This window comes from Chiloscyllium punctatum, chromosome 30 (genome assembly GCF_047496795.1).
Source record: "Chiloscyllium punctatum isolate Juve2018m chromosome 30, sChiPun1.3, whole genome shotgun sequence".
In the NCBI taxonomy this organism is placed as follows: Eukaryota; Metazoa; Chordata; class Chondrichthyes; order Orectolobiformes; family Hemiscylliidae; genus Chiloscyllium; species Chiloscyllium punctatum.
Genome location: NC_092768.1, coordinates 65,601,295 through 65,622,646, shown reverse-complemented (window position 1 = coordinate 65,622,646; position 21,352 = coordinate 65,601,295). Strand labels below are relative to the sequence as shown.

Here is a 21,352-nt window from a genome sequence, read left to right as displayed (position 1 = left end):
TTGAATCGTTTAAAAGTCATTAATTCCTTTGCAGAATTTGGGTTTCGTGGAGCTTGAGCTTTGCATTCAATCGAAAGTAAATTTTTAACTGTGAAGAATCCGAAGTAATTTCAAGACGTCTAATTGAATAAATTATATGTCGAGACACAAAAAGTAACCAACCTCCAACACGAATCAGTTTCAAAACATTTGTCGAACTATCGTGAAATTTGGATGTTCGGGGGGGTGGGGGGTGGATTTAAGCAAAACAAGAAGCAATGCAATACATTTACCTGCAGGTGATGAGTTTTTTTTAGGATCAGTTGAAAGTCAAGCTGAGAAAGTTCAACCTAATTTACAACTGACTCTCAAGGCCAATAATCTATTATATCAGCAGTCAATGAATTGGAAAAAGCAACTCCATGTGTGGAAAGGAACTCGACTGATCCAGGTTCCTGGCTTGAGGTGTGATAAGGCAAGGCGATATCAGCGGAGTAGAATTTTCTGGAAATATTAGAAATGGAATGTTAACGGTCTTCTGCTGACCACATTCGTAAGAAACTGTACATTAAGAACTGAATTTGAAAATTAGCGATGAAAATCAGACTTAGCCCTCTGCTTGTGGATTAGCATTGTTCAGAACAATAGGTTGTTGTTGAGGCTACAATTGACCAAAATAATCGATGGGGATCTTATCCACGACCTTCGTTGGAGCAGTTGGTGTGGAGAGCTCAACATGAACAACCAAATACCAATTATTCATCTTGGCTATCTGAATTGCTTAGTTAAACATACTCCCAGTTTAATGTAAAAACCTTTGCTCTCAGAGCTAGATGTTTTCATGTCAGCATGTTCCGATCTGAGAAGATACTCCATGGAGTAGATGTGACTTAAATTTTGACTCTAATGTCAGAGATGTTGACACGTTTCTGCCCCAAAACAGCACTACCATTGGTATCAAATCAAACTGAACAAAGAACTAGTTCACTTAGACATTTCCTGTCTGCAGACTCTGCCAATGGACCGTTCAGGCCCGATGTAGGAATAGGGCTTTGTGACATCTGTTCGCAAGTGGATCACTTCATTCTTGCTCACGATCCATAAACCGTAATTCATTTTGAACTTCTTAGCCATCAGCATGATAAATGTTACATAATGCATAGGTTTGCTTCTCGAAAGAAAGAGCGAAATCTTATTCAATGCAGACGCAAATTCAAGTTGTCCCTGGTCGACCAGAAGACAGATATCGCGAAACAAAGTGAATACAGAAAACAATCAATGTTTTCTGGGAGTCAAAAAGATGTACTGCAAGAACGGAAACATATATTTGGAACTAAAGTCACATACCACTTTCAGACTAAATTTTCTTGAACCGTTATCTTAATTTGACCTTCATGTCCACCGTTGCTGCAAAAATTATCTTAACAACTCAGAACTTTGTGTTCTTTGATATTGTCTCATTCATGTTTCTATTGATATTGAAACTAAAAAAACGGGCAATAGTAATGCACCCTATTTCACTTGCAAAGATCAGAAGAAGATCAATTTATAAGAGAACAGAAATAAAGCTACGTCTGTCTTTCGAGAGAAAACACAGTTACCATTTCGACTCCAAGAAGTCTTCTTCAGAAGTCTGCGCAATGAACTCGAAATAGTAGACCGAAAATCAAAAAAAAGCCATAATGCCGCGAATACACCACCTGCAAACGCAGCAAGTCCTACTCGAATATGCTGTATTACTACTCTCAACATCAGTGGAGAATGGAACAAAGCTCATTCTGCAGTTGTTAACCTGTTATGACGTAGTTTGTAAAGTCAGAAATATGATGAGGTAAAAAGCGGGATGAAAGCGGGATATCAGAAGCCTGAAAAAAGCCAGTGCGTGCTTTGCTTTGAAGAAGGTTGGCAGTGATGAAAGTGGAGATTAACTCCAGTGAGGGGGGGCTTCATTAATCCTCAGAATCGTTACAACACACAGGGACGCAATTCTTTTTGCTGGGTTTCTGTTCTGCCATTTTATAATCACGACTGCTGTCGGGTTTGGTTTCCATTCCAGGCTTAGGTGACTGCCTGATGGAAGTTTGCACATTCGCCCAATTTCTGTGTGGTAGCTCTGGTTTGCTGCCACATTCTAAACATTTGCAGGTTATTTGGATTCGCCATTGAACGCACACGGTTACAGAGACAGGGATGTGGACAGTGTCTGGATAGGACGTACTTCAGAGGAGTTTTGTGAATTTAAATAGACAGAGTTGGGTTAGTCTGCTGTTTCCTGGGTGAGCTACATGGACAGAGAGGGGTCAGGGTATTCTTGACAGAGTTGGATTAGTTGCTCTTACCTGTGTCAGTCACGCAGATACAGTAGGGTCAGTCTGCCCTTCCCTGGGCGAATTTCTTTCATAGAGTGGTGATAGTCTGCTCTTCCCTGCCTGAGTGAAACCGAAAGAGCGGGGTCAGTATTCTCTTCCCTCGATAATTTATGTTGACAGTCTGGCTTCTGTCTGCTCGTCTCTGGCGAGTTACTTTGGTAAAGTGGGGTTAGTGTTCATTCATTGGGTGAGTGCCATAGACAGAATGGGATCAGTCTGCTCTTCCCTGAGTGAATTACATTTATAGAGTGGGGTCAGACCTCTCTTCAGTGAATGACTTATATTGACCGTGTGGGATCAGTCTGCTGAGTTACACTGAGATTGTGGGGTCAGTCTGCCCTTCCCTCGGTGAGTAACACTGACTGAGTGGCGTCAGTTTGCTCTTCCCTCAGTGAGTTACATTGACAGAGTGGCATCAGTCTACCCTTTCCTGTGCGAGTTACATGGACAGAGTGGCGTCAGTCTGCTTTTCACGGAGTGAGTTATTTGGACCGTGTGGGATCAATCTGCTCTTCCCTGGATGAGTTGAATTGACAGAGTGGCGTCAGTCTGCAATTTCCTAGTTGTGTTAAAGTGATCGTGTGAGGTCAGAGTGCTCTTCACTGGTTGAGTCACATTGACAGATTGGGCTTCATCTGCTCTTCCCTGGGAGAGTCATATTAACAGAATGGGGTCAGTCTGCTCCTTTCGAAGTGAGTAATATCACAGAGTGCACACAGTCTGCTCTTCCCTGGGTGAGCTACGTTAAGAGAGTGGTGTCAGTCTGCTCCTCCACGGGCGTGTTACTTTCTCAGAATCGTGAGAGTCTGCTCTTCTCTGTCTGAGTTTAACAGCAAGGATGGTTTCATTACTGTCTTCGCTGGATGAATCATATAGGCAGAATGGAATAAGTCTTCTCTTCTCTGAATGAGTTACTTTGACAGAGTGGGGTCAGGCTCGTCTCCCTGCTTGTGTTTCATTGACAGAATCTGATCAGTCTGCTCTTCCCTGGATGAGTGACAGAGACAGAATGGGTACAGCCTGCTCTTGTCTGAGTGGTGTCAGTCTGCCATTTGCTGGATGAGTTACATATGAAGTGTTGGGTCAGTCTGCTCTTCCCTGGATGACTAACATTGACAGATTGGCGTCAGTCTACTCTTCCCTGGGTGAGTTACATTAACAGAGTCCGGTCAGGTCATAACTTCCTCGTTGAGTTACATTGATCGTGTGATGTCAGACTTCTATCCCCTGGCTTAGTTACATTGACAGAGTGGGGTCCATCTGCTCTTCCCTGGGTGAGTTACGTTAGCAGTTTGGGGTCGGTTTGCTTTACGCAATCCAGGAACTCCATCTCTCGCGGTTTCTTGTCAGTACCTCCATACTAAGGATTTGAGGAGTTAACAAAAGTAACTCGTCCCCTACATCTTTGGCATAATTAGGGATGGGCAGTGAATCTTATCTCATTGAAAGACAACTATGTCCCAGAAATGCAGTTCTAATAATTGCATGTTCTAATTCGACACTGCAAGCGGTCGGGAATAACTTGAGGAGAGGTGCAGGGTAGAATAATTAAAGTCAAATGCACTGATGCCTAGGAGACATGACACAAGATGTTAGTGTGGAGCTGATGGTGTAAGGCTCAGTGTCAGTGCTATTGGTTCAGCATTTATTGCTCACTGTTCGCAATGACTCACACACTATTGCTGTCAATTCACAACAATGAGCCTGTTCATCTTGGTTTGAAAATCCCTGCGTGTGTATTAACGTGGTTAATGGGACGCGAGAGGAGATGAGCACATCCTCTTTATTCTGTCAGTTTAAACAGACGAAAATATCTGTTGGATGCCAATGCAAGAGGATACTGTCTTTTTCTGTGCCTTTTTAGTGGGGCATGCTCAGCATTGAAACGTCTGTTTTTGCACAAGTAGAGTTTGATTGCCACTCATTCTGAGCAACATTAATACAGAAAACGCATTTTCGAATTCCTGTGATCAAGTGGTTCAGGCATTGCACATATGGACGAGAAATCTGGCTTTTAACGTGGCGCCATGGCTTAGCTGGTGAAAGCAGCTCCCATCACACTGCTGCCTGCTCATTCTATTGAAAGCTCGTTGTTTCTCGCAAGTATTGTGTTGCTGATCGAGAAACTCAGTGTCCTGTTTGAATTGCTGTGCATTCTGATTTTGCGTTCCGGATTCATTTTCCTGGTTTAAATCCAGTCGTGTAGGTTGCTCTTTTTAACTATTATTTTAACCTGGAGATTCTTCCCGCAGTTCCACAAGCACTTCTGCTTCTCATCCTCTTATTCTCATTCCTTCATTCCCAGTTTTGCGGAAATTAAGTGGTGAGGCAGGAGACACTGCAGCATTCCCGGGAAATGTTGTGGTAATGGCACTGACACCACGACATGCTCACCCTCATTCTCTGCTGTCACCATTCATTCGTTGTACACCAACAGTAAATGCACCGTTGTTCTTCTTCAGCTATCATGTAATTACTTTCTTTTACTGATGGATAAGGTATACAACTATAACTTCGAAAGGGTTTTTAGATTTTGAGGAAGAAATGTCTCCTTGCCTCAGGTCGAAGTGACAGACGCATTATCCAGAGAATGTGAGATTACTTCGACCGACTCCAGCCAGGCGTCAGAAAGCCTCTCAGCAGTTCGAATCTCAACCTGTCTCTGAATGTCAGGCTTTTCAAGAGGAGAAATGGGAAATGAGGGTTACGGACAGACAGAGAGTCGGAGAATGTGAAAAAGGCCCAGGAGGATACAGAGACACATATAGAAAAAACAAAGACCCATATTGAGGCAGACACTGAAAGAAACAATCCTCCATTCGGCGTGACTGCTAAATAACGGAACCTAAAGGAAATGTAGCCATTAAAACATAGCCTTCCACCAGCTCAGGAAAATGAAAGTAGCATGACAGCTGATTAAGTCCTTTTAAGATTGTAAATTCGATGTTTGTAAGCTCAAGAGTGATTTTGATAAATATCCTGATTCGACAGGGAAGATTATCCTTTTCCCAAAAGTATAATCTAGAAATCTATAACTAACCTATTTCCTGTCCATCTTAAGAAAAAAACCTGTTTATCTCCACAGATGTTGCCAGGTGTACCGGGTTTCTCTATCAATTCTCTTTTTTAGTTCATATTTCCAAAACCTGTACCTTTTTGATTTTTGATAACCTGGCACAAAACCAAGCATTACCAGGTTCGGACCAGTGATAAGAAATACTGGTACCACGATACATTTGCACAATCAAACATGCATTCCCTGTCCGAGAATAGAACCAACACTATTGCAGTTAGAGTTCCAAATCCTAACTACAAGATTACACGGAATGAAGAAGACACTCTTGCACTTATTCTCAATGAAATGGATTTTCCATTTCATTTCTGATCAGATTCACTGCAGATTGGTTTCTTCTCGCATTCAATTTTTGCAGAATGGAAAATCCCATTTGGCCCATGGTGCAGTCTGGTTTAAAGACATTCATCTATTCTATTCCCAGTTTCCAGCTTTGATCCATAACCTTATGTGTTCTGATGTTTCCAGTGCAAATGGCAGTGAGGATCTCGCTTTGATCTTAGATGACACAACAATGGGATTGAAGTTTGACATAGTCACACTGTGTTATTACCCACTTCGTGTCTCCCACAGAAAGAGACACACAGACAGATTCCCCGAGAGGGGCAGAGTTCTCAGGATTTGACCAGCTCCTTGTGCTTCACTTCAGATGTCCGCTCCAACATTCAAGTTCAACATCCAAAAGGCAGCTTTTGGTTAAACCAAAGCCAGTTCTACAGAGAATGAGAGACGTTGATCTGAGCTAGAATTTGAATTGGACGAAAGAAACCGTAAATTCGAAAACCCAAACCCTTCCGTTCCTGACAGACAACAGGAATGGACTAGCACGCTGCATCCTTGTGATTTTAAATGCGAACCGACAATCCCCTAATTCGACATCAGGCGTGTTACCAATTCCGTCTCTGACCCAAACACCAGGTTTGGATGTGACAGTTTGTCTATAGGTAATGTAATCTTCCACATCAGGGAAACAGCATTCACAAGGTGAAAAATCAGCAAACATAATCACCGTCACTGTTTCACTTGGAATGCCCCACTCTGTGAAACATTTCCTTTCACTGTACTTTCATAATTGAAGTTTTTTTACATTCCAGAGCCTGAACTAATTCAGCGAGAAACCACTGGTCATTTCTAGCCCGTCATTTGGAATGAGGCGAGTTTAACGTTACCTTTCTTGCTGCCAACACATCAGCGCAGCTCAAAACGAGCTCGTGTTAGCATCAGTCTTTTGTTAACTTGCTGCAATATAGCTGCTGAACAACAGCAGGTTATCACAGCATTGCCTTCTTCACATTGAAACCAATGGTGATAATATGAACCGACTTGGAAACTTGAAGAGAGAAACACTGCTGACGAAGACGATTATGACGTGAAGAGCAGGCACTAGAGTTTGTTCAGGTCCCAAAGGCTACTGCAGTATCAATGGACATCCCTGCATACGAGTCTGTGTTTGCATTACCCAGAACAGGCTTTCATTCCCAGTCAGGAAATGAAGATTTAATTCTCTTCTTGTGAATTATCCGAAGGAAAACTAAATCCTGATTGCACCCAGAACACACACACGGATCCTGCCAGAACAATTCAGTGATCGATCAGCATCTGTCTGGAAGGACAATGGCAGCAAATATAAGTGAAAGCTATCACCGCAATTACCCCTCCAAGGTTTTCACGTTTCCCAGTCGAAAATATTTCGCTGCTTCTTCAATGTCACTACTTCTAAATCCTTGCCTCATGGCATCATGCCTCTACCCCGCTACTGAGGACATCCAGAGTTCTGCGGAGTAACTCAAAATCTCAATCTCTCGAGTAATTACAGATTGACGGTGCATTCCATCACATTGAGCAATGACTTTGTCCCAGTAATACGTTTCCAAAAGCTGCAGTTTCTAAGGGAACACTTGCAAGCTGTCGGGAATAAATTGTGATTCGGAGATGCCGGTGTTGGACTGGGGTGTACCAAGTCAAAAATCACACAATACCAGGTTATAGTCCAACAGGTTTAATTGGAAGCACACTAGCTTTCGGAGCGATGCTCCTTCATTAGGTGTTTGTGGAGGGCTCGATCGTAACACAGAATTTATAGCAAAAATTTGCAGTGTGATGTAACTGAAATTGTACGTTGAAGAATTGATTGTCTGTTAAGCCTTTCATCTGTTGAAAGAAGTGAAAATATCACTGTATTCTATGTGTAAATCACAAAACCCTTTTTAAAAAAATTGCATTCTCGGGTTAGCTATTAACAATGGTAATAGCTAGACAATATGTTGAAGGTGTTAGCCCCTGTGTTCTCTGTCTATGACCTGATGTTTAGATTGATTCCAATCCAAAAAGTGAGATAACAGAGTTTTACATAATTTCATGCAGTTTTTGAGCTCAGAGTTCTACATGAATGTATGTAGTTTCTGACCAAAGTGCAATGTAACTCTGAAAGTACCAAAAAAATTCATCACACAAAATATATGTGTGCGTGTGGGTCTTTGTCTGTGTGTGTCTCCAGCGAAACCAAAAACTGACAACTCATGAACAAAAGCAGAACTGACAAAGAGAACATATTTTCAGACGCACGGACTCATGAATGCTGTCTGTGAGGCAGAGCGAGTCGTCTGGGTCATGAGCTGCTCACACAAATTGCAGCGAGGCAATTCCAAATGGTGCTTTCAACGTACTGGCGCCTTAGAGCACCAATACTTCCAGGAAAGTGCCCAAGTAACATGAATCAGAACTGACTAATAATGAACCATGGAAAGTGAAGATTACCAATTACAGTCTCGATTAGATGAGGTTAACAATTGGGCTGATGTCTCCACCGGATCGAGAGGACCAATCACCAGTCTCTCTCATCAGGACAGAAATTAAGGAAATTAGGGAAAAGTAACCAAGTTTCCTATCACAATTTCCCTCCTTTTCGCAACAACAAAAGAAAACTGCGAGCACATTCAATGTAGAACCTAATTTCACATCAACAGGGAAATAAATATCTCCATTCACTTTCAGAGAAACTGTGAAAAATGCAAATTGTCTGGAATATGAAAGATTGGCGCAGCCTGTTTTTGAGTCACATATTATGCTGGTGGCCTTTCGAACTGGAGGGGAAAGTGACAACTGCAGCAGAAGGGGAAACCAGCGTGGGCACTGACATGTTGGTTGTTTTCTGCTGTGCCACATCACAGCTGGGTTCGAAGAAATGACTGTTTTTTTTTCTGTTCAACTTTAACACAGCCCATCCCTGCAAAACGTTGCCAGCTTAATCCATTAGCACACGTGGCCGCGCAGGGATACAAACACAAGCCTTCTTGAGGAGTGGAATCTGAAATCAGAGTCTCAGCTTGCTCAGCCACGCGAGCACACAGGCCAAAACCGGAAACCCAAGATCATGTACCTGATTATACCCTGCAGCATACTCACAGCAACTGTACCAGTTCTGCAGAAAAAACCGATGGGAAGGAATTGCTCTATCTGAGTGGTCGTGCTTGTTGTTCTCATCAGCAAATCTGGCTTTGAATTTGCTAGCCCATATCTGCTGCCATGCTGAAACGGAATGCAATTCCGATTAGTCGCTGTGTGAAACTTTGTTCATTCTCTCTCCTCAGATAAAGTGATCACTGGAGATGATGAATTCTGCTCCTGCCAGAAACGCCGACTCTCCTGCTGCTCAGATGAACTGAAAAACTGGTTTAGCACTGGAATCCGAGAATGGCAGAACACGTAGCAAGAGTATTCGAAACCCAGAGCCAATAAGAGTTTCAACTTTCATTTTATTTCTCCATAATAGTGCATTACCCAGCAGAGCCATGAGCAACTGCCACCTGGCTGCAAGCTGAGTTAGAAACCTATGTGGGAATCAAGGACATGTGACTCATTTATTGTCGGTAAATCAAACAGTTCTCACTTTGAGGTGTGCAAAAATTAGTTCCTAGACATATTCAGGGAAGGTCAAAGGCGATCTGAGATGTCAAAGAGGTGGTCACTGTTCGTGATTGTGCTTTGTTCGATTGTGAAAAGGTTTCCCGCTTTAGTCACATTCACGTTTCTTGTTGATGACTGAATCAGACAAAAGGTGTTTCACTAGAGCTGCACGTGACTTGCATTCCTCTCCCTAGCTGTCATACTTTCCTGGAACTCTGTGAGAACAAGAAAACAAAATACATACTGTCATTCGGCAGCCTGTCTGTGATTTCCTCATTTTCAGTTACAACATGGCTTAGACTTCAGGCCACACGGTAATATTAGTAACAGTAAGAGAGCAAGAGTCGATAGTTCATCTGTGCCTGTCAATCTTTTCATTGTGAATGAACTGTATCCGTGTCTGCTGCTTCGAAACTCGAATATGTGAACTGCTCCAAACTATGATTGAGGATTTCTGGTTTTGGTTGACACACGTTGAGAAACGCCAGACAGCGTTCAAATGAAGCTTTCAGAGCACATTTTCGGATGCATTTGACAGAGACTAACATCATGAATCCAGTGTATCCTGTGATCGAAGGAAATGAATGCTCTCCTTGTTTCAGATACGGGACACCTTTGCATGTAAAGTAAATGCGGTACTGTTGTTACAGAAAGGATCAGTACCCGGTAACTGTGTCCTTAAAGTGGACATGAATGAAAAAATAAAGAATACCATTTTGAAATATCCAGGAAATATTGGCTGAAAAGGCACAGACAATTTTCCCTGCAGCGCCAAGACAGAGGAACATACGTAACTGCACTCTTAAACAGGATGGCCAGCAGTGATATAAACATCGCCACATATGAAGGACCACTGCGAATAGAAATTTGAAAATGAAATTCACGCAGCAGGTATTCAGAGTTATATTCTTTCCACCGCTACAGTCGTATTGGGCGAGTAAATTCAAAACAAGGCTTGCTGATGAGTATGCAATAAAGCCCCATCGATCATGATATGAAAGACTGTTGTCCGGAAAGAGGGAACAACAATGTTTCTTCTAAGCTTTGTACTGGGACATTTTCGCACAAACTGATACTGCTACTCTCCAGAAAATATCAGGGCTCGCGGCATGTACTCTTAGAAATGGTGACCATCAGTGCTGGAAACATCCCTGCATATTCAGAACAAGGAAGAATACATATCGAATAAAAGCGTAGATGGCAATTAATTGGACTGATATTCCCTTTCACCACAACAACTAGAATGTGCGGGAATATACAGAGTAAGGTTTACTGACCCGGTCAGAAAGCAATTACCTCCACATAACTTAACACACAAGCCTATCTTTCTTTCTGTCCATTTTTTTTTTGAAGCGTGGATCCTTTCCGTAGGAGATGAAGATGATTACTGCTCCACCACAGGATCACAGTGGGCCCAGAGACCCGATCGAGCTGTTCAGAACAGTTCGTGTTTGCCGAGAATCACTGAAACTGAGATTGATTAAACGTAGACACGGTGTAACAGCTGTCAACAAATGTGGAGGGTTTTGGGACGGATTAGGACCCACTCTAGGAAAAAGGCTGGATCCTAAAACTGGGGAGTAAGTGTTCAGGGAGAGGACTGGAGAATGGGGTTAAGAACGATATTAGCCAAGATCGAATGGCGGAGCTGACTGGATATTCTGAAAGTGCTAACCGTCCTCCTATGTCTTCCAATCTCTGGCCATCTGGTATCTAAGGAAATAGAAACAGAGTTATTTGTTCAGTTGGAAGTCCTGGGCAAAGTGAGAGATAGAACAAGCATGGTACAATTTTAGAGACTGGGAAAATGTTTGGAGAGGAAGCAATAAATGTGAAGCTGAATATAAAGGTTGAAGTCAGGGCATATTCAATAAAAAGGAAGTTTGTAGAAAGGCAGAGGGACATGGGGATGGAAAAAGAAGTAACACCAGTCCCGAAATCTCATTCGGGTTTCATTTTCAAGATGCGACCGGACCTGCTGAGATTTTCCAGCAATTTCATTTAGTTGATTCTGAAACAGAAGATGGGAGTGATCCTGGACCAATCAGCTCTCCCATGTTCTAGGAATATTTGACTTACCCGTTCGATCAGATCACGTTTGTCCCACACTGAAACCTCAGAATCCTTCCCCACCCCCACCCTCGTTACTGGCAATAAACTGTTCATTACGTAAACTTACAGGAGCACACACAAGAACAATTGCAAAACGTTCAGGGAGAGCTCCGTTGCGTTCCATCAGCACATTCTGAATCAGTTAATTGTTGTTCAGGACCCATGAGACATTAAGCGTCTCTGTCAGACCACTAACAAATGGCCATTCGCGTTCTGTGTCTTTGAATACTTTGGAGAATGCACGGATGTAGTGGAATCTCACGTTTTGAAATGGACATCATTCATACTATTTTCAGCTGCACTGATAAAGTTGACTCTGGCGCTTCCAGTGAAGTGCAGACAGTTTTCACTCAGAAACCGGCATGTGATCAAAGCAGGAGGACATATGTGTCAATGAAAGCAACAAGAATGCTCCATCAGCGTTGGTTTGCAATTCTGCATGTGGAACGAAGAGCTGGAACTCTATTAAACAGTGAAAACGACTATTATGGGGCTTGGACGCACGACTCTCTGATTAACCACGTCACATTTCATCGAACTGAGATATGCAGGCTTGGCATTCGACGAATTAGTTTGCTATTTCATTCTGAGCACAATTCACCTGGCACAGCAATTTGCAAAGATCCAGCTCATTCCTCCCAATCACAAAGAATATAATTTACATCTTTCACTTTTGTTATTTCTTCAAAACATTACAATCTATTTAGCACTGGTCCTGGCATTTAAGATTTCATACGAAGTGATTTCCAGTCACTCTGGCGAACAGTAAATCAGTCAGAAAGTTACCTTAGGAAACCCAATCATTTCCGTTTACAGTGTTGGGAATTTCCCATCTGCTGACGAGACAGAGTCCTCACAATCAACATTTTCTTTGTTCTTCATGCCTAAAACGTTTACCACTTCTTATTTTCAAGACAGGAGTTTTGTTTATAACACGTTCCAAGAACAGGAACAACCTTCCAATCTCCTGAAGCCGTTTCCAATTTAAAATGGAAGCTTTGTTCCTTTCCCACGGGAAGAGCAGTTAATGAGAAAGGAGTTTCCACGAGCTGTGTCCCAGGGTTTGGCAGAAAGCCCTGATTGAAGCTGCAGTGGCCGCTTTGAGTTGGCATCGGGGGATTGGAGAACATGGTGTCGTATTCGGCTGCGTGTAACCGTCTTACTCCCTATGTAATCGGGGTGAATCATGGATGAGTTTTCGGAACAATGCTGCCTTCCAGTCTCTGGCCATCTGCTATCTAAGGAAATAGAAACAGTTATTTGTTAGTTCGAAGTCCTGGGCAATGTGAAAGATTGAACAGTTCTGATTCAAAACTGGAGACTTGGAAAATTGTTGGAGAGGAAGTAATAAAAGAGAAGCTGAATATAAAGTTGGAAGTCAGGAGACATTCAATAAAAAGGAAGAGTGTGCAAAAGCAGGTGGAGATGGACATGGAAAAGAAGTGCCACTAGTCCCGAAGTCTTAAATCAATTTATATTTCCAAGATGCTACCAGACCTGCTGAGATTTTCCAGTAATTTCATTTGTTGATTCTGAAACAGAAGATGGCAGTGATCCTGGACCAAACAGCTCTCCCGTGCTCTGGTATATTTGACTTACTGTGTCTCTGTCCCACACTGAAACCTCACGGTCCTGCCGCACCTCCATTCTCGTTCCTGACAATATACTGTTCATAACGTTAAACACAAGAAGAACAATTGCAAAACGTTGAGGGAGAGTACCCTTCGGTTTCCATCAGAACAATCTGAATCACTGAAAATTGGTTCAGGACCCATGTGACATTGATCCGTCTCTGTCAGACCCCTCGCAAGTGGCCATTCGCTTTCCGTGCCTTTGAACACTTTGGGTGGTGCATGGTTGGTTTGGATCCTCACGTTTTCAAACGGACATCATTCATTGTATTTTCGGCTGCATTGATAAAGTTGTCTCTGGCGCCACCAGTAAAATGGAAACAGTGTTCACTCAGAAACCGACGTGTGATCAAAAGCAGGAGGACAAATGTGTCAATGAAAGCAGCATCAATGCTGCACGTGGAACGAAGAGCCGGAATTGTATTAAGCAGTGAAAGCGCACATTGTGAGGCTTGCACCCACCACCCTCAGATTAAGCATCTCACACTGCACCGACTGAGCTAACCAAGCACGTGCGCTGTGGATTAGTTTGCTATAACATTGTGAGCATAATTCATCAGCAATTTGTTAGGATCCAGTTCATTCCTCCTAATCACAAAAATATCATTCACACCTTTCACTTCAGTTATTCCTTCAAAGCATTACAATCTATTCCCCACTTGTCCCGGGATTTAAGTTTCAACCTTAATATCTTGATATTTTTACCCTCAACTTTCTGTCGCTGATGTGAATTCCAATCTCTCTGGCAGACAGTAAATCAGTCGGGCAATTACCTAAGGAAACTCAATCATTTCCCTTTACAGTTTTGGGCATTTCCCATCTGCTGACGAGACAGAGTCGTCTGAATGAACACTTTATTTGTTCTTTCTACCTAAAACCTTTACCACTTCTTATTATCAAATCAGGAGTTTTATTTATGACATGTTCGAAGAACTGGAGCAACATTCTAATGTCCTGAAGCCCTTTCCAATTTAAAGTGAAAGTTTTGCTCCTTTCACGCGGAAAGAGCTGTTACTAAGGGAGCAGTTTCCACGAGTTGTTTCCCATGGCTTGGCAGAAAGCCGCTGAATGAAGCTGCAGTGGCCGCTTTCTGTTGGCATCGGGAGCTCGGAGAAAGTGATGTCGTATTCTGCTGCGTGAAAACGTCTCACTCCCTGCGGACTTGGGGTGAATCATGGATGAGTTTTCCCGGTTATAATGTCAATACATGGTCGGGGTAAATGCTTGTGCTGAAATATTTGAGGCTTATTCCCTGGGTGGGCTCGAACCACCAACATTTCAGCCAACTGCGCTGACCATTTGAGATACAGAAACTGGCAACGCAGATATCCAAAAGCAAAGTTACCGACGGGATGTGAGGATCTGTCCGACAGCAGGAACTTGCGTTGTTTTCAGAGACGGTCGCTGATTTTATCACCGAGAGGGTAAGCACACTGAGGAACTGCAAACACTCAAATTAAAAGGCATCCACACATGCGCAGTTCTCTCACATAGTTGCTCACTGACTATGCTGGCATTTGAAGCCACCATTCGATAGAAACTTAAGCTGAAAATCCAGCACATTAGACCGCTCGACCACGCTATCACATAAAAGCCAGCACTCGGATTTGTTATGACTAGTGTTTCAGCATGGATTCACTTCAGACACTTAGACCTCGCACATTTTGTAATGAAATTGGCGTAATTTAAGAAGAAAGACCAAAAAAAATGTACAGACAAGGAACAGGCCCTTCATCCATTCAAGCCTGAGCCGATCCAAATCTACTGTTTAAACCTGTCACCGAATTCCTAAGCATCTGTATCCCTCTGCTCCCCACCTACTCATGCATCTGTCCAGACGCCTCTTAAATATACCTACCGTGATTACCTCTCCCGTCTCTGCTGGAAACGCGTTCCAGACACCCACCACCCGCTGTGTCAAGTAGTTGCCGCGGGTATCCCTCTTAAACTTTTCACGTCTCACCTTGAAAGCGTGACCTGTCGGTATTTAATCCTTCAACCTGGGAAATAAAACTTTTCTCTATCTACCCTATCTGTACCCTTCATGATTATGTAAACCTCAAAAAGGTCTCCCTCAAACTTTCCTTTTTTCTAATGAAAACAAACCTAACCTACTCAACCTCTCTTCCTAGATTGCACCATCCATATGAGGCAACATCCGCTGAAACCTTTTACACGCCCTCTCCAAAGCGTCCACATCTTTTTGGTAATGTGGCGACCACAAATTTACACAGTATTCTAAGTGTGGTCAGACCAATGTATTGTTCAGTTTTAACATGACTTGTTAGCCATTTTATTCAATACCCCATCCAATGAAGCCAAGCATATTCTATGCCTGCTTGACCACTCTATCCACCTGTGCAGCAAACTTCAGTGTATAATGGACCTGCACTCACAGATCTCTCTATCCATCAACTTTTTTCCCCCAAAGCTCTTCCGTTCATTGTATAACCCCATCTAGAATTAGACTGACCGAAATGCGTCACCTCACATTTGTCTGTTTTGAACCCCAGCTGCCACTTTTCTGCCCAACTTTCCAGTATATCTATATCCTCCTGTATTCTTTAATAGTCACGTATAATTTCTGCTAGTCCAGAAATCTTCGTGTCATCTGCAAACTTTCTGATTATTGCAACAGTGCTCTCTTCCAGATCATTTAAGTATATCACAAAGAGCAGTGACCACAACACTGACCCCTGTGGAGCACTACTGGTCATCTTTCTCCATTTCCAGAAACTCCATTTAACTGCCACTCTGTCTCGTATTGCTCAACTAATTCTTTATCCACCTGTCTAGAACACCCTGCACACCATGTTACTTTACGTTCTGTATTTGGTTTCCATGGGGAACCTTATCTAACTCCTTACTGCAGTGCATGTATATGACATCAACAGCCTTTCCTTCATCTATCAACTTAGGCACTTCCCCGAAAAACTCAATGCCTCTCACTGATATGCACATTATTTTCTAAATATGAATAGATCCTATCACTCAGTACCTTCTCCAGCAACTTTCCCAACACTGATGTTAGGCCCATTGTTCTGTAGTTATCCGGAATATCCCTACTATCCTTCTTTTACAGGGGACAATATGAGCAACGTTCCAGTCGGCCAGAACCTCACCTGTGCTGAAGGATGCCACGAAGATATCTGTCAGGGCCCCAGCTATTTCCTCTCTCACATCACTCAGGAACCAGGAATAGATCCCATCTGTTCCTGGGGATTTGTCCACATTAATTACTCCTAGCCTGCCCAATACAGCTTCCCTACTTATGTCAACATGATCCAGATTAATCAAATGTCTAACTCTAGACTCAACATTCATCATGTTCCTCTCCTCAGTGAACACTGATGCAAAATAATCATTCAGAATCATACCCACTCTCTCAGATTTGACATACAGCCTTCCTTAATTTTCCTTTAGTGTACCAGTCCTTTCTCTGGTTACCTGCTTGCTTCTTATATATGAATAAAGGCTTTAGGATTCTCCTTAATTGTGCTAGCGTGAAGTTGTTTCATGACCCCTTTTAACACCCTTGATTCCTCGTTTAAGACTTGTCCTACTCTTCTCATGTTCCTACAGGGACCATTATGTTGTTAGCTGCCGAGGCGTTATGTATGCTTCCCTTTTCCTCTTGGCGAGTCGTACAATTGTCCTGTCATCAACAGTTCTCAAATCCTTTGCCTTCAACGGGACATGCCTATCCTGCACTATATTTAACCTGTCTTTGAAAGCCTGACACATATGAACTGTGGACTTTCCTACAAATAGCTGTGTCCAATCCACATTTCCGACCTCCTGCATAATTTTGATATAATTAGCTTTGGCCCAGTTTCGTACTCTTTCCTTAGGACCACTCTCATCTTTGTCAATGAGTATTCTAAAACTTACAGAATATTGGACACTTCCCAAAGAAATCACCCACGGCAACTGCTATCACCAGCCCTGGCTTATTCCCCAATATCAGTTCCAATATGGCCTATTCCCTCGTCGGACTATTGATATACCGCTCCAGAAAACTCACCTGGAGGCTTCTTACAAATGGTATCCCATCCAGACCTCTGACACTAAGAGTATCCTTGTCAATGTTGGGAAAACGGAAATCTCCAATCAACACTAAATTATTGCTTCTACGTCTTTCCATGGTCTGTTTAACTATTTTTTCTTACACCTCACGCTCTCTGTAATACAGCCCCAAAAATCTAACCTCACCCTTCTTATTTCACTGCTCCATCCATAGTGTCTCACGACCCAAGCCCTATATGGTGTCCTCCTTTCGCACAGCCATGATATCATCCCTGACCAGCAATGCAACTCCTTCCCCTTTTACTTCCCTCCCTGTCCCGTCTGAAGCGTCTATATCCTAGAACATTTGGTTGCCAACCATGCCCTTCCATCAACTAAATCTCTGTGATCGCAATAACCTCATATTCCAGGCACCAACCTAAGCCCTAAATTCATCTGTCTATACTCCATGCATTAAAGTAGATGCATTTCAGGCCACCAGTTCTTTTGCATTCATCTGCTCTCTGCCTACTCTTCCCATGATTAATGCTATCTTCCAGATTCTTAGCGTTTCCAGTTTCCACCTCACTGCCGACTTGTTTAATCTTGTGGTTCCCAGCCCCCTGCCACATTAGTATAAAACCTCCCCAACAGCAGTAGCAAAAACTCCCGAAAGGACATACGTTCCCATCTGGTTCAGATGTAGATCAATTATCTTATAGTTCCACATTCCCCAGAACTGGTCACAAAATCCAACAAATCTGAAACCCGCCCTGCAGCACCATTCCTCAACTCACGTGTTTACGGTGCCGCTTTTTTTTTATTCATTTCTCCGCTGGCAGTCACATGGCACAGGCAGTAATTCCGACATTACTACCTTTGAGGTCCTCCTCTTTAATTTCTCTCCTCGCTCCCTGAATTCTCCCTGCAGGTCCTCATCTCGTTTTTTTTTTGTTGGTGCCTGTATGCACCAAGACAACTGACTGTTCACGATCCCCTTTTCGAATGCTCTTCAGCTGATGGGCGACATCCCTGGCCTGAGCACCTGGGAGGCAACATAACTCTCCAGAATTTCTGACACTCCACAGTGAGTCCACCCGCAGCTCCAGAGTGGCCACGCGGTCAAACAAGTGCTGCAGCTGGACACACTTCTTGCAAGTGTAAGTTTAGAAAACCTTTACAAGGATTTGCAAGGTTTGCACTGCTTGGACATGAGAACGAAACTGAATAGGCTTCGTCAGATTCCCAGGAGCTTCAGTGCTTATGTTTGGCCTCACAGAAGCTTATAAAATCATGAGGAAGACAGACAGAGTAAATAGTCAGGGAGCACTTCTTCACAAGACACGCGAATTCAAATCTACACAGCAAAAGTTTAACGTGAGAGAGGAAAAATTTAAAAGGGATGTGAGGGACACATGTTTTTCACACAGAACGCTTGTGTGTGTAGAATGACTTGCCACATTTAGTGGCAGAGTCTGGTGCACTCACAACATTTCAAAGGCATCTGAATGGGTGTATAGACAGGAAGACCTCGGAGAGATAAGGCACAAATATTGGCAGAAATGTATGGATTAATTTCGGTTATCTATTCAGCAAGGGCAAGTTGGATCGCGGGATTTGTTTCCATTCTGGACAAGTCTGAGATGCACATAAAACGATAGAGGAGAAGCAGACAGACGACCATCGGGCTGCGTTCAGGCAGTTCAGTTACCCTGTAAACCCCATGCACAGCTGTTCCTTGTAGGTACACACACGGATCTGAGTGTCTCTGACTCCGGGACTAGGAACTCGGATTATATGACCGTCTGCAGCACTGGTTACTTCCTTGTGTGAGGTAACTCCCGATGGAACATATGTAAAACACGATAGCTCATTGAGAAATACGTCCAAAATAGTACCCAAGAGACGTATTTCTGTTGTGTTTCTAGTCCTGTTCCTGACATGACAGACAGCATTGTACTTATTGTGTGCTTCCTGACGGTTCGGTGTATGCTTCCTTGATCGCATTGTGTGCAGTAATCTGCGTTTTCGCTGCAATTACGTGCGTTTGAAATCCAGGACCACCGGCCTCGATTTTGTTTTCCTCTTCTCGTGCGCAATTGCAACACAGTAAACGATCAATTAATATTGGGAAATGATATACACAGGCGTGTGAAAAGCTCACTTTCCGTCGCAATTATGCAATTGGTAGAGATCACTTTGATTCAGGAGATAAGGATGGAAAGTGTGTTTGGGTAGAGATGAGGAACATTGAGGAAAGAGGAAACCAGCCGGTGTAGCTTACAAGAACACTAACAGTAACCACAGTGTAACAAAAAACGTACAGGAAAAAATACCGCCTGTGAATGATAAAAGAAGGCAAGAATTATGGGAGACATTCATTTCCCTTCTTCCTCTCCTGTTTGAATTGTAAAGAAACTTTGAAGAAAAAAAATCGAAAACTCATATATGCCCCATCGAACAACGTGCGCCATACCTTGGTCATTGATTACTGTAGATTAGAATACTTACAATGTGCAAACAGGTCCTTCAGCCCAGCAACTCCACACCGACCCGCCCGAGCCCAAATGCATTCCTCTCCTTTAACCACGTCAATTTAGCACGGCCATTTCAACAAACCGGTACATTTTTGGACTGTGGGAGAAAACCAGAGCAAGCGCACGCAGCCACGGGGAGATTGTGCAAACTCCACACATTCAGTTGCTTGAGGCGGGAATTGACCCTGACTCTGTGGCATTGTAAAACAGCAGCGCTCACGATGGTGTCAGCGTGAGATGGGACTTATTTGCCTTCTTTAATTGGGAAAAATCTCTGACATTGTGAGCATCTGGAAAGACCAGTTCCTTCGCCAGAAAAAGAAATGAATCTCTGGGGTAATTTGGGGCTGAAAGTGAATCGTATCACATTGAAGTATATCTACAAGCGACTTAATCTCTGTCTTTTATTGGGAACCATCTCTTTCATTGTAACCATCAGGAAAGACCATTTCGTTCGCTAAAAAAAGAAATGAATATGTCACTAACCTTTGTTTGTTTCATGCCCAAGAATACTCAGATCAATAGCTCCCTTGATTACCTCTGCTGGTCATGTTCGCAAAGAGGTCTAGCAAATTGCCAAGTGTGATTTTCCTTTCAATAAATAATGTTGAATCAATTTTGCTGCAAATATCTTGTCCTAACTTTGTGCTTTTCTTCTTTTACATTGGTATCTCGCACCTTACAAATGACAGCAAAGGTATGAAAGGAGATGGAAACATGTAACTCAAGTCAGCGGCAGCTTTCAATGAGATCACGACTGATTTGGTCAATGCTCAGGGCGCGGGGCTGTCTGTGGTCATGGCCGAGTGGTTAAGGCGATGGATTAGAAATCTATTGGGGTTTCCCCACGTAGGTTCGAATCCTGCTGACTACGTTATGAATGCTTTCCTGCTGGAACTATTCAAAGTTCAGAAAGCCTGTTTTGCAAACCAGGCCTGTAATTTGATTAGACTTGAGAAACTCGAGTTCTTTATCAGAAATGCTCCACATTTAAAACATTATCTCTGTTTCTCTTTCCAGATACACTGCTCGACACATCGGGTTTCTGCAGTTGTTGTTGAACGCCCTGAGCAGAAGTGCTGCTTTTCATTAGATTCCTTTCATCCCTTGTCCTCTGTTCTCTGACTCTGGTCATTGGCAACACTTCCTCCTGCTCGTCAGAGTGCTCATTCCCCACCGCCCCCTCTCCCATCATTACAAACGACCACAGGAAATTGCCACTTAACCATCTTTGTTCCAAAGTGAAACTCACCAGCCTAGGAACTCTCTCCACCAAACGGGACTTCTCATCCCTGGACATGGTGCAAGCCAGAGGATTGTGAAGAGTTACTGTGAAGATATTGTCAGTTGGCAGTTGGAAAAATGTTTAGGAAGCATACCATATAATTTAGGCTCCAGCTTTGGAAATGTTGAGAAACCCTTTGGGAAATGGAATCATAGGAGATTGAAGAAGTGTAAATTGTCAGTCCGAGTAGAGGAAGGGACATTGACTCTGATGTTCTCGGCACAGGAACTGATCTGAGACATTGAAAGAATTCTCGCTCCCGTACGCGAGGAATACAAACTTCATCTGGACTGTGGGACCTTGAAAATCTCTGGAACACTCAAGACAATATCCAAATATTGACTGAGATCACTACAGTACGAGTACTATAGATGGGTCAGTTTTTGTCCTGTGTGTGCGGGAGGGCTTCCTGACACAGTATGTAGACATGCCTTCAAGGGAAGAAGCCACTTTCG

General features: G+C 43.0%; 1 non-coding gene across 1 annotated transcript; it reads left to right on the top strand.

The window, feature by feature from the left end:
- Positions 1-20,404: 20,404 nt before the first annotated feature.
- On the top strand, positions 20,405-20,486 carry trnas-aga (transfer RNA serine (anticodon AGA)). Its single transcript has one exon. It is a non-coding gene; the product is annotated as a tRNA-Ser (tRNA).
- Positions 20,487-21,352: the final 866 nt, after the last annotated feature.